Consider the following 13,826-nt stretch of genomic DNA (forward strand, 5'->3'; position numbering starts at 1 on the left):
GTTTCCTTTCATTATTTTGTTTAAATAATGTTGAAGGGTTTAAAACAAAACCCTTCAAAGAAGGAATGATATGAAACAAAGCACCCACCATGGGTTCTCTTGGGCAATTGGATAAGAAATAATGCAGAGGAAAAATGAGGGATGTACAGAGATTCTGATAACAAGTCACTTCTTGCTTTGACGTTAGGCAGTGGAGGAGCTCTGGCTTCCAGCAGATGAGAATCTTGATGTGGGTGTCGGCAACTGCCACTCTCCTGCTGAAACATAGAACTTTCAGATGCTACTTTCTTGTGAAACCTCACCCTACGGGACCAAAACTCCTATCCCTAGCATACGGAACCATCTCCTGTTGGTAGAGAATGGAATTGTGAAAATGTATTTTTGTGCATTTATCATGTATCCCAGTTCAGCCAAGATTATACAATGAGTGGATATAAAATGACATTGATCAAAGCTTATCTCTTTGAACAAAGCTTACGTTTGTTTCAAAGGATAAAAGAAGAAATATTCTTAACTATGAATGTTTCATTGAGGAAGCTGGCAATTCTAATCCCTGTTCCTTTTTCTCACTCATATAACTGGTCATTTACTAAACTATATATAAAAAAATAGTTAAAAGAAAAAGTCAAGGTGTTGAAGAAGGAAAAGGACATCAGTAGAACTGTTGAAATCTAAATCAGGTTTGCAATTTAGTCAATAGTATTAGACCAATGCTAATTTCTTATATTTGGTTACATAAGATATTAACATTAGGGAAATCTGGGTGAAACGTATATGGGTACCCTCCCTACTATTTTTGTAACTCTCTAAGTCTATAAGTATCTCAAACTACTTTTTTGACAAAAACCTCAGACTAGTTATTGGGGGAAAGGGGTGACACGAATATAAACTAAATGAATGGGATATACCCTGTAATGACAAAGTCTTTTTAAAAAGCCTAGGTATAGGAGAGCTAGAAGCTTAGGAATGCCCATCAAATATGAAAATGCGACTTCAAAAGTATAGGATCACATGTAATCAATTTCCAGCATTCAGACTTTCAGATTTACCTGACGCCTAGCAAGAACCTCAATAATGCAGGGTAAATTATGAGATACTCCAACTGAAAGAAGCAAAAAGCCAAGTTACTTCCAAAACCTTTAAAAGAATAGGTCTTCGATGGCTTTTCTACCTCAGAGATATCTGTGAGATGTTTCTGATCCCTCCAGAATAAATGAACTCCCCCCCCCGCCCCCGTGTTTCCCACATCACCACCGCCTATGGCACTTAACAAATCTCAGTGCGTTCCTAACTCGGGTGCCAACCCCTCAAGGCAGATACCTATTTATTGTTTATCTTCCCTCACGCCTTAATTCACAATAGGTACTTGGAGAAGTTTTTTTTTTTTTTCAAGGAATCAGTGAATTTGTTTGGCGTGGGAGGGGGTAAGGGGGGGAGCAGAACATGTACAGTGTAAAACCTTTTTTGTAAGAGCACCTTTGGTTCAGTGTCCTCCCCAGAGTTCAAGTGAGGAACAAGCCATGAGGAAAACACTTCTCTGAAGCCCTTGCCAACTTGAGGGTGCTTGAAATATGCCCTCACTGCTATATAGAATTAAATTTAAATGATCCTGAAAACAAGTGGGGCCTCTATGAGAAAAGCCTTGGGTGGCATAGTCTCAATACATTTGTCAGTTTGTTCTTTTAAAGTTCCATCTGTGGTTTCTAATACTGAAATCCTGGTTACTTGAGGGTATAGGTGAGACGAACATATCTCACAATTTCTACCTGGGCCAGTTTCTGTCTCTTATGGCTCATTTCAATGAGTCCCAAGAGGGCAAATCAATCAAAAATTAATTGCCAGTTATCAGTTTGTCATTTTGAACATGCTATTGAAAGTAAAAGGGGAAAAATACCATTTGAAAGAAAATATAATGAAAAGAGAAAGTCAGGCAGAAGTCAGCATATGGAAATGGATCATCCTCAAACAGCCCTGGACTGGCTTTGACTTCATCGAAGCATCCTGTACCATGGTTGGTGCGTTTAGTATGCAGTGTGGGTGCTGCTGTTTGAAGATTATTAAGTTTGACCTAGATTTTATTGGTGTTCACTCTAATCTACTCAATTATCTTTGGGGGTTTTCATGTGTCTCTGGGAAGGATGAAGCACTGACTTCGACTGGCATATTGAGTAGTTGTAAAGATTTGATAAAATGCTAATTGATAATAATCAAAAGCTTGAGTCACTACTTTGATAAATATTTTCTTGTTTTTTTGAAAATTATTAGAGAAATTCCTTTTTAATGAAAAGAGGAGTGGCTTAGTAAGAAAGAATCCCAGGAAGAGGGAAATAAAAGTAAGGATCCGATTTCGCTGGTATCTTTGTAGCTCCCACATCTTAGATCGGAGGATCATGGTGAAAGGCACCAACATTCTAGAGCTGTAGGTTCAGGAGTAACCATCAGAGGCCATAAACATTTCCTTCTCTGAATTCTAAGTCTAAATGCAAATCGCTCAGGCCCAAAAATCTCCATTTTCTTAAATGACATCCAGAGAACACAGACTTATAACTCCCTTGATAATAATTTCATAATCTGTGTTTTGAGACACCCAATTTCTCCTGTCTCTCAGGCCACATTAGTAACCTTGTAAGAACTAGAGCAAACAGAAGAGAAATGCCTGCGAGAGAGACTTGCACACCTAACACTGGCATATTTAGCTCCTGTTGCTCGCTGGTGGCCTCTCGTCGGGGACATGGTAGATGCCTAGGAGTGGAGCAGAAGGTGGGACGTAGGTAGAAGAGGCTTGACTTTTATTTAAATAACAACAAAAAGGACAGCAGCATTCTAGTGATCACTTTTATTACTATGATCACTAGTGATCATTAATACTTTCTTGGTGCATCTCCCTGTTTTCTCAGTTAGATTCTGAAAATTGTTCATTTTGCTTATATATTTTTTATTTTCACTCATTTCTGGTGATTCATTTAGAGATTTAATATTTTTTTCTTTTGCTTGGCAACTGCACTTTTCTTTCGTTATTAATTTTTTTAAAAAATAAATTTATTTTTTATTGGTGTTCAATTTGCCAACATACAGAATAACACCCAGTGCTCATCCTGTCAAGTGCCCCCCTCAGTGCCTGTCACCCATTCACCCCCACCCCCCGCCCTCCTCCCCTTCCACCACCCCTAGTTCGTTTCCCAGAGTTAGGAGTCTTTATGTTCTGTCTCCCTTTCTGATATTTCCCACACATTTCTTCTCCCTTCCCTTCTATTCCCTTTATTCCTCAGCCATTAGAAATGACAAATACCCACCATTTGCTTCAACGAGGATGGAACTGGAGGGTCTCATGCTGAGTGAAATGAGTCAATCGGAGAAGGACAAACATTATATGTTCTCATTCATTTGGGGAATATAAATAATAGTGAAAGGGAATTTCATTATTAATTTTTAAAAGTATATACTACTTTAACATGCCTCAGATATTTTTAAAAATGGGATGGAATGCAAGATACTGTCTTACCTTGTCTTTCACCTCCCTCTTCATCCCCCTCCTTCCAGAGACTCTATAAACACGTATGCAAGCAGAAAAGTATTCATTTACTTTCTGCTTGTCCTTCTTCTCTGGTATTTTTAATGGAAGAGCATGGCCTGGGATCAGACTGACTTGGATTCTCAGTTCTTCATCGCTAATATGAGCTAATAATGTCATCTTCACAGGACAGTTAGAAAGGTTAAATGAGACAAGGAATGTAAAAAACTTACCACTATTTCTGACATGCAGCTAGTGCTCAGTGAGCATGATTATCATTATTTATAACCTTTGAATGAATGGAGGGGCGTGAAAAGAAAAAAATGCATTCATTTCCAAGGGCTGCCAGAACAAATTACCACAATCTTGGAGGCTTAAAACAATAGAAATGTCTTCTTTCCCATTTCTTGAAGCCAGAAGTCTGTTTATAGGGTGGTACTCTGCGCTTTGCTTCTTCCACTTCTGGTTGTTGACATGTTCCTAGGCTCTAGGCTGTCTGTATTGATTTAAAGATTTTATTTATTTATTCATTCATTCATGAAAGACACAGAGAGAGAGAGAGAGGCAGAGACACAGGCAGAGGGAGAAGCAGGCTCCATGCTGGGAGCCCGACGTGGGACTCGATCCCGGGATCCAGGACCAGCCCTGGGCTGAAGGCAGGCGCTAAATGGCTGCGCCACCCAGGGATCCCTGTCTGTATGGATTTAATCTCCACCTCCTTGTTCCTCTGTGTGTCTCTTATAATGACTTGTCACTGGATTTAGGGCCTGCCCAGATCACGGAGGATAATCTCATCTCAAGATCCTTAACTGAATTACATCTGCAAAGACCCTTTTCCCCAATAAGGCCCCATTTGGGGATTAGAGATGACCGGAATTACAATGCAGGCTTATCTTTTGGGATGGAGGGGACACCAACCAATCCAATTAAAATGTGTGTTTTTTTTTTCTTTTTTTGCTTATTTCAGGATGATTCATTTAATAATACAGATGATTCATTTGATAATACAGAAGGTATCCTTGAGAACCGTTAATGTACTGCAAACCGTCATACTGCAAACATGGAAGCATTAATTGGCATTTTGTTTTATATCAGTATCACACATAGTGATACTCACATAGTGAAAGTTTACTGGCAACCTACAAAATATAAAATTATCAAATTGGTGGTAATAAAATAGGCATAAATATTATTTTTTTTGCCAATAAATTGTTTGGTTTTCCTGCCACTCTTTGGCGCTATATGTATGTTTGTGCAGGGAATAGGGAAGGAAATGGAGTCGGAGGTTTAAAGAAAAAAAAAAAAGGATACACTGATGAGGATTTTAATCCCACCTGAGAACAGAAACTTGAATCGGCTTGTCACATCTTTAAGGATTCACTTTTACTCTCTGTTGTAAGTTTCCTATCCCAATGGGGACCCACCTTCTGTACATAATAGTGGAATGGCCTATTCATGCTGTCCTAGTGCAAAAGAGATGGAAGATATAGAGGCGCCAGATGTATTTCCTCTATATCTTTTGGAACAACAAGAGGAGAGAGAATATTAAAATTTTTGTTTGGAATACATATGATTCTGCTTCAAAGAACCGCCATTTCTAAGAAAGGAGACTCTTGATTGCTATACAAGCATTCAAACAGAGGTAACTTATGCTACAAAGTCTTCATTTCATCCACCAGTATCATCATCATCACTGCAATGTCCTAAATCTGTATATGGCCAAGACACTGATTTCTAATTCTGATTTCTTTTGCAGTTGATTAACTTATAGCAACGTCATACGTCCATAAAGTAATCGAGTGCTAGAGGCATTGTCTGTGATGTTAGCCTTTTCATAAACATTTTTTTAGTTGGCAGAATGTAAAAACTCTTGGCCATGTTAAACAATTAACCTCTCACTGGCTAAGAAATGCCTTACTAGTCTTTTTAATTCACTCCTCAGCCTATGTGTTAGGAATGCTTTAAGAGATGTATGATTTTCACTAGTAAATAGCTTCCAGTGTATTATTAAACTTTTCACCCTTAAAGCTTTTCTAAATCCTACTCAGAGATATGCTTTCCTCTCTTAATTAACAGAATATTTTCACTGATGCAACTTTGTTTGGTGGTTTTTTGAGGAAGGTAAAACTTAGTTCTGTTTGATATTTGTCCAGCAAGATTATTCTTGGCCCTCCAGTATTGATGCAATCTCATTGTCAGATCTAAAGTGGAAGGGTGGGATGCCTGGGTGGCTCAGTGATTAAGCGTCTGCCTTCTGCTCAGGTCACAATCCCGGGGTCCTGGGATCGAGTCCTGCATCAGGCTCCCTGCAGGGAGCCTGCCTCTCCCTCTGCCTTTGCCTTTAAAAGTTTTAAAAAAACTTTTAAAAAATAAGTGGAAGGACAGGGTATATGCATAGGTCTCACCTATTGTCCAATACCCAGTGGTTATTAATCTTACCAGGACCTTCCTGTTGCAGGTGAGACATCTGTCCCTCCCTACTTCCTTCTCCATCCCTAAGGAAGACTGCATGTTACCAAGCAGTCCTTAGTCAGACTTTGGATTTCTTTGACATCACATCAAAAACCACAACTACCCAACTTTACTGCCCCCAGTTTTTTTTTTTTTTCTAACTCTTCTTCACTCACATATTTTTACCACGAGATAATCTCAACCTTCCCAAATTCATTTGCCACTCTCTAGTCCCTCTCTAGCCATGTCTGTCCTCCCTGTCATTGCTGTCTCCTAGGATATGTCGTCCCTGGATGGATGGAAAGGAGCAGGTTCTCATGGGATGCTGGGACAGCAGGGCAGAGAAGAGGTAGCTACCTCAATTTTATATAGGTTGTAAACTTTGATTTTTAAGGAGCAAATAGCAACTGCTTCCCAGAAACTCTCTGGCATTTAGTCAAACTTTTGCTTGCTTTCTTGTTTTCACATGACATTAAAACAAAACAAAACAAAACCCAAATACTGAATTGTATAAAATAGAGATAAGAGTTTCTCTAACTTAAAAAAAAGTATCCTACTCACATGAGGTGAGCAATCTTAACATTTAAATGTCTTTTCCAATAATTTTTAATGCTCATAGAACCGTATTTGTACATCCCTGAATGTATTTGACTTTTTTTAAAATCCAAAATTTGGATTTTCTCTAACTTTATATTTCTAGTCTGAGATCTATCATGAACATTGTCTATGTCATCACAGTCTAATTTGCAGGGCACCTGTGTGGCTCAGTGGTTGAGTGTCTGCCTTTGTCTTGGGTTGTGATCCCGGGGTCCTGGGATCGAGTCCCACCTCAGGTTCCCTGCTGGAGCCTGCTTCTCCCTCTGCCTGTGTCTCTGCCTCTCTCTGTGTGTCTCTCATGAATAAGTAAATAAAATCTTAAAAAAAAAAATCTAGTTCATTATTTGTCATCTGTGCCCAGCATTCCTCAGTTTAAATGTCTTATAAATTTTAAGCCATTTATTCATTGTTGAATGCATATTGTTTATAATTTTCCTGCTATTACAAATAATGTTGCAGTGCTCATGTTCATACAAGCTTTACGATTGCTTCTGCTGTATGGAGTCTCAAATTTGCTGGGCTTAGAGATTCACACTTTTTAAAATCTAGTAGTTTCAGCCAAATTGCATGTTAAAAAAAAAGGTGGGGGAGGGATAAATGATTTTACCCCCTCTCATGTATAGTGTACTTGAGAATTTTTATCTTTGATTTGTTTGTATATTTATTTCTTGCATTTAACTGGATACTGGAAAGGAGTGTATATCTGTGAAGGCTAGACTTATGTTTTGGGGTATGGATGCCTAACCACTATGGTTAACATTGCATGTACCATAGAAAGCCTCCTAGGAACCCCTTCCCCCTCCCAAGAGGAGAAATTTCTAAGTGCATTTACTGTGATTTCAGTAGCAGAAATTATTTTGATACATATTTACTATCCCATCAAGTACCTGAAATAAATACATGAATTTTCTGGGAAATGTTGAAAAGAATTTGAAGGATTAGACAAGTAGTAGCAGTAATAATTGTCTCTTCCTTCCTTGATAAGTGTGGGTTAAGGTAGAGAAAATATTTTTGCATGCATTTCCAGGAATAGAGAATAGGAATATTGTTGTCAAGATGGAGAAATAAAAACATATGCAATTCTGTACAGTGGCATGCCTTTAATTCCTGACCCCCCAGAGGATTTTTTCAAAACTCCCCTTTCAGCCTCTTTTAGTCAACTTGGTGTAATAGGGGTACTTATTTCTCACATATAAATCTCCCTATTTGTACAGTTTCTGATGTACTGTCTAAACAAGGACAAGTCATTGATTCTTTATTCTTCTGTTTTTGTGTCCATGAAGATAGAATAATATCCACATAATAGAAATTAGACCTTCACTGCTAAAATCAAGTTTGCAGAATGCTTAAAAACCCTTGGAGGGAAAGGTAATTTTAGCATAAATTAATGCTTTTTGATTTACATTTTGTAATGTATTTTTAATTTTACTTTTGTGAGCTGAATTTGAATTCATGCATTTTTATAACTTCTGTCTTTTAGATTTAAACTTCTTACCATACACGATAGCTTAGGTAAATGGTTGTGAAGAAGTGTGTACTTGGTGGTTGTGTAATTTCCTGTCCTGTGGCTGTGTGTATATTCTAATTTTAATTTCTAATTGCTCATATTTATGCCTTGTCTTCAGTAAAAAGCATTCAAAAATTCCTTTTATATATGCAGAATTATTGATGGTTTATTTGAGTGGTGTCTTGAAGAAATGGCTAATACACACACATACACACAGACACATGTTTATATATATAAAAATATGTATACGTATATATACAGACACATATATTTATGTATATATAAGTGGTTATGTATATTCATAAACACATAAACATGCTTCACATATACTTAAGAGTAAATTATAGTGTTTTTTCTTAAATACCTTTGATTTTCACACATCCTGCCATCTCCCATTTGGTACCTTCTATATTAAATCTCATTAACATGAGCCTGCAGGGAGAATGTTGAAATAAAAGCTTCTCCTGAATCAAAAAAAATATCATCTTCAGTGACTAGGTATTAATATTATGTGTCCAAACTACTAGAATTATGTATTGCCAACCAAAAATAATGAGTGAGAAGATAAGATTATCATGAGCTCCATTTGTCAGGAGGATGTCTCCACTTGATGAAGTCACTCATCACCTGAAGCAAATTTGATAGATGAGATTCATCACCTTTCCCCCAAATGTGACCCAGTCTTCTGCTTGATATAACAGTCTCCTCATCTCACAGACTTCAAACTATGGAGTCAGCTCTGACGCCCTTTTCTCAGCTCAACAATTAATCTATGATAAAAATGGCAAAGTCTTGGGGCTACTTCTTTTCACAATGTTGTTGTCTCACATCAAACTTTTCAGCATTTGTAATAATGAATATCCCCCTACTGGTTTATGGTCTACTCTTGGGGCACCTAGCTCTGGGTTGGGGGCATTATAGGAACTAAGTAAATATATGTTGAATGAGTGGATAAACCCTACAAAGATTCATTGTAATAGTTTATTAAAGTACAACTCTCATCAAGTTACTCTGCAGCCTGCAGATTCTCGGTAGATCTCAGATAGCAACAGGGGAAAGACCAAACTCCTCACTGTAGTGTTAAGAGCCATTGAGAACTTGCTGTCCTTGTTTTGTTTTTATCGCTACTCTCCTCTGGATGTTCTGTTGCAGTCATGCTAATTTTTAAACCAGCTCTAATATTTCATGCTTCACCCCAGGTCTATCATGCCTTGTTCCTTTAGTCTGTATTTTCAGGCCGGATGCCAGGGTGTTGTATACTCTAGAATCACCTAACCTGTCCATTCTCCTCTAAGCCAAAGGCTTAACTTCCATGCTTAAAAGTTCACCTAATCAACTTTGATCCACATTAGTATCTCCTTCCTTGGTGCTCCCAAGGAAGTACCACTCTTCCTTAACACTGCCATTTTTTCTTGAATACTAGGCTTCTTCTCCTAACTCATGACGGTAAGAATCTTCTGTACTCTTCTCTTCCCCTGAGGAATGCAGATATAGCTTTCTGAACAGTGGGAATGGTAGGTGGAATTTATAATCTCTGAGTGTCTGCAGATAGAGGATGGAGAAGGATGAATGGAGCAGGAGGTTGCTATTGTAGACTGCATCAGGGTAGAGGGGAGTTCAAGAAGGCACAGAGGCTGGGACAGTTCCTGTAACACCCAGAGAGTAGCCTCTGAAAGAGAAGGAAGTTCACCAAAATAAAAAGCTCTAGAAATGAATGTTTCCTTCTTCAAAATTTTGCTTTAGTATAAGCCTGTTTCCTGGGCTGCAGAACTAGAGTAATTTCATGGCATTGTACTCTGGCCATTAATGCACTGGAAGTTTGTTCGAGAACCTTTAGGTGAAAGTCGTATAACCTCATTACACCCTATCATGCCTCATAAGGTACTTCTTTTAGGGCCGTCAATAAGTGAATTTCTATATAAAATGGACTCATTTTTCTTCGGACTGAATATGCAATTATCTCATCTACCTTGACTAAACTATTTATTTAGGCACCTAACCAGCTGAATAAACAAAATCACTGCATTAATATTCTTAATTCTGCCAGCAAAGTGCACCACGGTTTGGTTACTGCTCACAACTTCTCCCTCATTTCGTACTACTCCCCAACTCTCCTTGCCTTCCCACTACTCTTTCTTTGAGTTACTCAAGTCCCCAGGATTTCCTCTGGACACAGGACTTTCGTGTATGTTCTCAATCTAACCTGAAATGTCCCTTCCCTACATAGTCCTCTTCACTCTCCCAGGCTAGGTCACATTCCTCTGTTAGAAATATTTGTGGCTTCGGGTACCTTTCACATAGTTCATAGGACAGCTAAGTTCTTAACACATTGTTGGGTGATGACTTGATTAATGTCCATCTTTCCCACGAGAATTGAAGTTCTTTGAAAAGATGGACTGTATCTAATTTTTGCTCATTTTTGTATCCCAGTATCTACAAGGTACTCAGTAAATGTATAATAAATGAAGTGAGAATTTAAATTTCACTTGTGAACCCCGTTATTTTACTACTCCATAGATACAGTTTTCTATAACATTGTTATCCCTGTTCTCTAAACCCTCTAATATACCAAAAAAAAAAAAAATCCAATTACATGTGAAAAGACTTCTAAGCATAAATAGTTGAAAACAGGGCTTTGCTTGTTACATAATTGCCTATCTAGCCAAATATTAATTTTTGTATTTTCCACAATAAAGAGGGTATGTTGACAGTTTTTTTAAGGATAGAGTACCTTCCTCCATGTGGTTTTGGAAACCTTAAATACAATTTAAGCACCAATATTTGTCTGATTCCTGGGAAGAATATACACAGAAATATCTGAAACATCCTCAAAGCCTGGTACATTTCAATAGAGGGAGCATAATGCTTTTACTACTCTACTTTGTTGTACAGAGTTTTCTCAGTAGAGTGAACACTAAATCAGTTATCCAGCAAGTTCATATTAAAGGCAAGATGTTCAAAGAATTATTCCACAAGACTTCTTATGCCTAGATCTTCAAGGAATGCCTGCATGGTTTAGTGATACTAAACTATAAATAATTCTGAAGGAGAGAGAGAAGTTTGATGGCTTAATAAGAAAGGGGTCAGTTCACTCTGGACCCTGAGGTTGCGAATGCAGAGATACTGTTTGTAAAGATAAAGCTTTTTTCTCCTTCCATAGCCGATTTTCTGAATTTCTTAGCAAGAATCTGCTTTGACTTTCTTACTACTTTCCTGAGTATACCCATAAACCAAAAGATAGGCGATGTTTGAGTACAGCTGCCTAGAAAACAGCATACATGGTCAATGTGTTCACCTCCCTGCCTCTCCCTCATGAGCCACATCCAGTCAAGAAGTGACTACTGTCAGTTCTGCCACAGGACTGTCTTGACTGTTATGTCTTCTACCTCTCCATTCTAGGAATGTCCATGTTCAGCACCAACAACCTACTAAGCATTCTCTCACTTTGGGGTTTGGCCCCCACCCACCCGACAGTCCCTCTCTCTCACTATTGACATGGTGGTTCTTCTGAAATACAAATCTAACCACTCTATCATTTAAAAACTTTAAATGACCCATAGCAACAACAACAACACATTAATATAAAAATTGTAACATATGCCAGTACCATTCAAAGTATTTTACATATATTAAGTCATGACTGTGTCCTGAGACAGTAAATCTAGAAACTGTTAGTAGTCATCACTTTTCTATAATAATAAAGTTGATGTTGGGTGAGTACCTGTTTTGACCAGGCACTGTTCTCAGCACACACCTGACAATCCTGACAATATTAACTCATCTAATCCCAACAACATTTCATGAATAACAACCTTTTTTTTTTTTAATTGTGGAAACTAAATTGTGAATCATTAACAAAAGGTTAAGCATCTTGCCCGAGGTAATATGGCTAATGAGTGGAAACACAGCATTCAAACCCAGACAGACTAGCTCCAGAGTCCATGTTCTGAAGTCCTGCTCCTGCTGCCTTTCCAGAGAAGCTCCCTGATTTTAGTGCCTAATTCGCCAACTTATCCGGCTTTCCTTCACCAACCTCAGTTTCCATTGGCATTGCATTCTTCTGACTTCTATCACACTGAACTACACAGACGCTCTTGTAAATGAATCCTTCTCCTGGACCACGTTGGCTCACTCAAGCTCTTCATTGCTTCTGTAAAACATTTGTCTGAGGTTATGACCCAGCATGTTCACAGCTGAAAGGTTACACACTAGTAATACTATGTACTCTTGTTCCCACCTGCTAAAACGGACAGCCTAAAGAAAAAAAAAATCAGCTGTAGTTATTTCCAAACATATTTATGCTAGTTTTGCCTATTATGGTCCACATTTACTTTAATTATTATATGAATTGATGAAATATGAATAAGAAAGAAAGAGTCAAGTGTCTTGAAAGACTAATGTACAATGAGTTTTCTTTTTTAAAACAGCGGTCACATATGATCAGACAACTATAAATGCCTGGGAAAAATTTGTGAAAGTCTAGAATGCTTTTTTATTCAGATTTTGAAATATGATTTTTAAAGTTTTTACTCCAATGTAAAGAAGCTTAACTGGGAATTCTAAACGCTGTTATATGAATATGGTTTAGAAAAGATTTACCAGAGCTTCAAATTTTGAGCGTCTACCCAAAGAGAATGACTTCTTATCTCAAGAAATTGAATTAGTTGAGCATTATGTGCTTCGTAATACAATGATATGATTAAGAAATGAATGTATGAGGGGTGCCTGGGTGGCTCAGTTGGTCTGCCTTTTGATTTTGGCTGAGGTCATGATCTCAGGATTGTGACATCAAGCCCTGGGTGTGTCTCTGCACTAGGTGTAGAGCCTGCTTAAGATTCTCTCTCACACTCTCCCTCTGCCCCTCCTGTACTTGCAGTCACTCTCTCTCTCTAAAGAAAAAGAAATATGAATTTATAAATTCTTTTAGTATAGTTCCATCCCTTGCCAACTTAAAAAATATCACTCTGACAAATATCAATCTGGATTGTGTTGGATGCGAGGATATCTGTCTTTGGAATATGATACCATACTTAGTGTCACACCCACATGCTAGCCAAACCACAGAACTTAGGGTTCTTCCAGTATTTACCTATGAGGCACTTTCTGATGTCTCATTTTCTGCCTTTGAATGTGCTTCCCTTTTGCCTGAAATGCCTTTTCCTAACCTTCTTTTTGCTAACTGATTCATCTGTTAGTTTTAGATATTACCAAGTCTGCAATATCTTTCCTTCCTTTCAAGATTGGCTGTATATTTCTCTAAATGTCTATTAGAAGCAACTACCGAGACAAAATGTATTGTAATTAAAAATTTGGAGGAAATAAATGTATTCAGCCTTTTTTCTACACTTTTTTTTTTCTCTTATGGGGAAGACATGGTAGGATGGTTTTTAAAAATAGAATGAAAAGTAATAAACCTTTCTAATCCTAGTTTCCCATCCAAAATAAATTTACAGGGTAATCACATACTTGGCTATGACTTAAAGATTAATAATATTACGGTGCTGAAGATAGAACCCATATGACAAAGGAATCATACGAAATTTTGATTTGAGAATACCAAGCTCCAAAACTTGATTTTTTTAAAGTATCGTGATCATTCTGATTATTTGTGAAAGGGAAAGCTGTTAGTAATAGTTATGCAACTTCAAAGCAGATTACAAAATTTGGTATATAACTAGCAGTAAACAACAAAGTAGGTTCAGGTGGATGTAGTGGTTTCCATGGTAAGCCTGTTTCATCTAATCAAAGTGATACTTTGTA

At 37.7% G+C, this 13,826-nt stretch overlaps 1 protein-coding gene and 1 long non-coding RNA gene across 7 annotated transcripts in view; one reads left to right on the forward strand and one right to left on the reverse strand.

Annotated features, from left to right (window-relative positions):
- Window positions 1-13,826, forward strand: part of IMMP2L (inner mitochondrial membrane peptidase subunit 2) — an 847,197-nt gene that overhangs the window by 612,350 nt on the left and 221,021 nt on the right. The window lies entirely within an intron of this gene.
- Window positions 9,034-12,821, reverse strand: LOC140608652 (uncharacterized). Its single transcript, XR_012010616.1, has 3 exons — window positions 12,666-12,821; window positions 12,100-12,216; window positions 9,034-9,735 (listed from the first exon to the last, which is right to left on the reverse strand). It is a non-coding gene; the product is annotated as an uncharacterized lncRNA (long non-coding RNA).

This window comes from Canis lupus, chromosome 18 (genome assembly GCF_048164855.1).
Source record: "Canis lupus baileyi chromosome 18, mCanLup2.hap1, whole genome shotgun sequence".
Classification (NCBI taxonomy): Eukaryota; Metazoa; Chordata; class Mammalia; order Carnivora; family Canidae; genus Canis; species Canis lupus.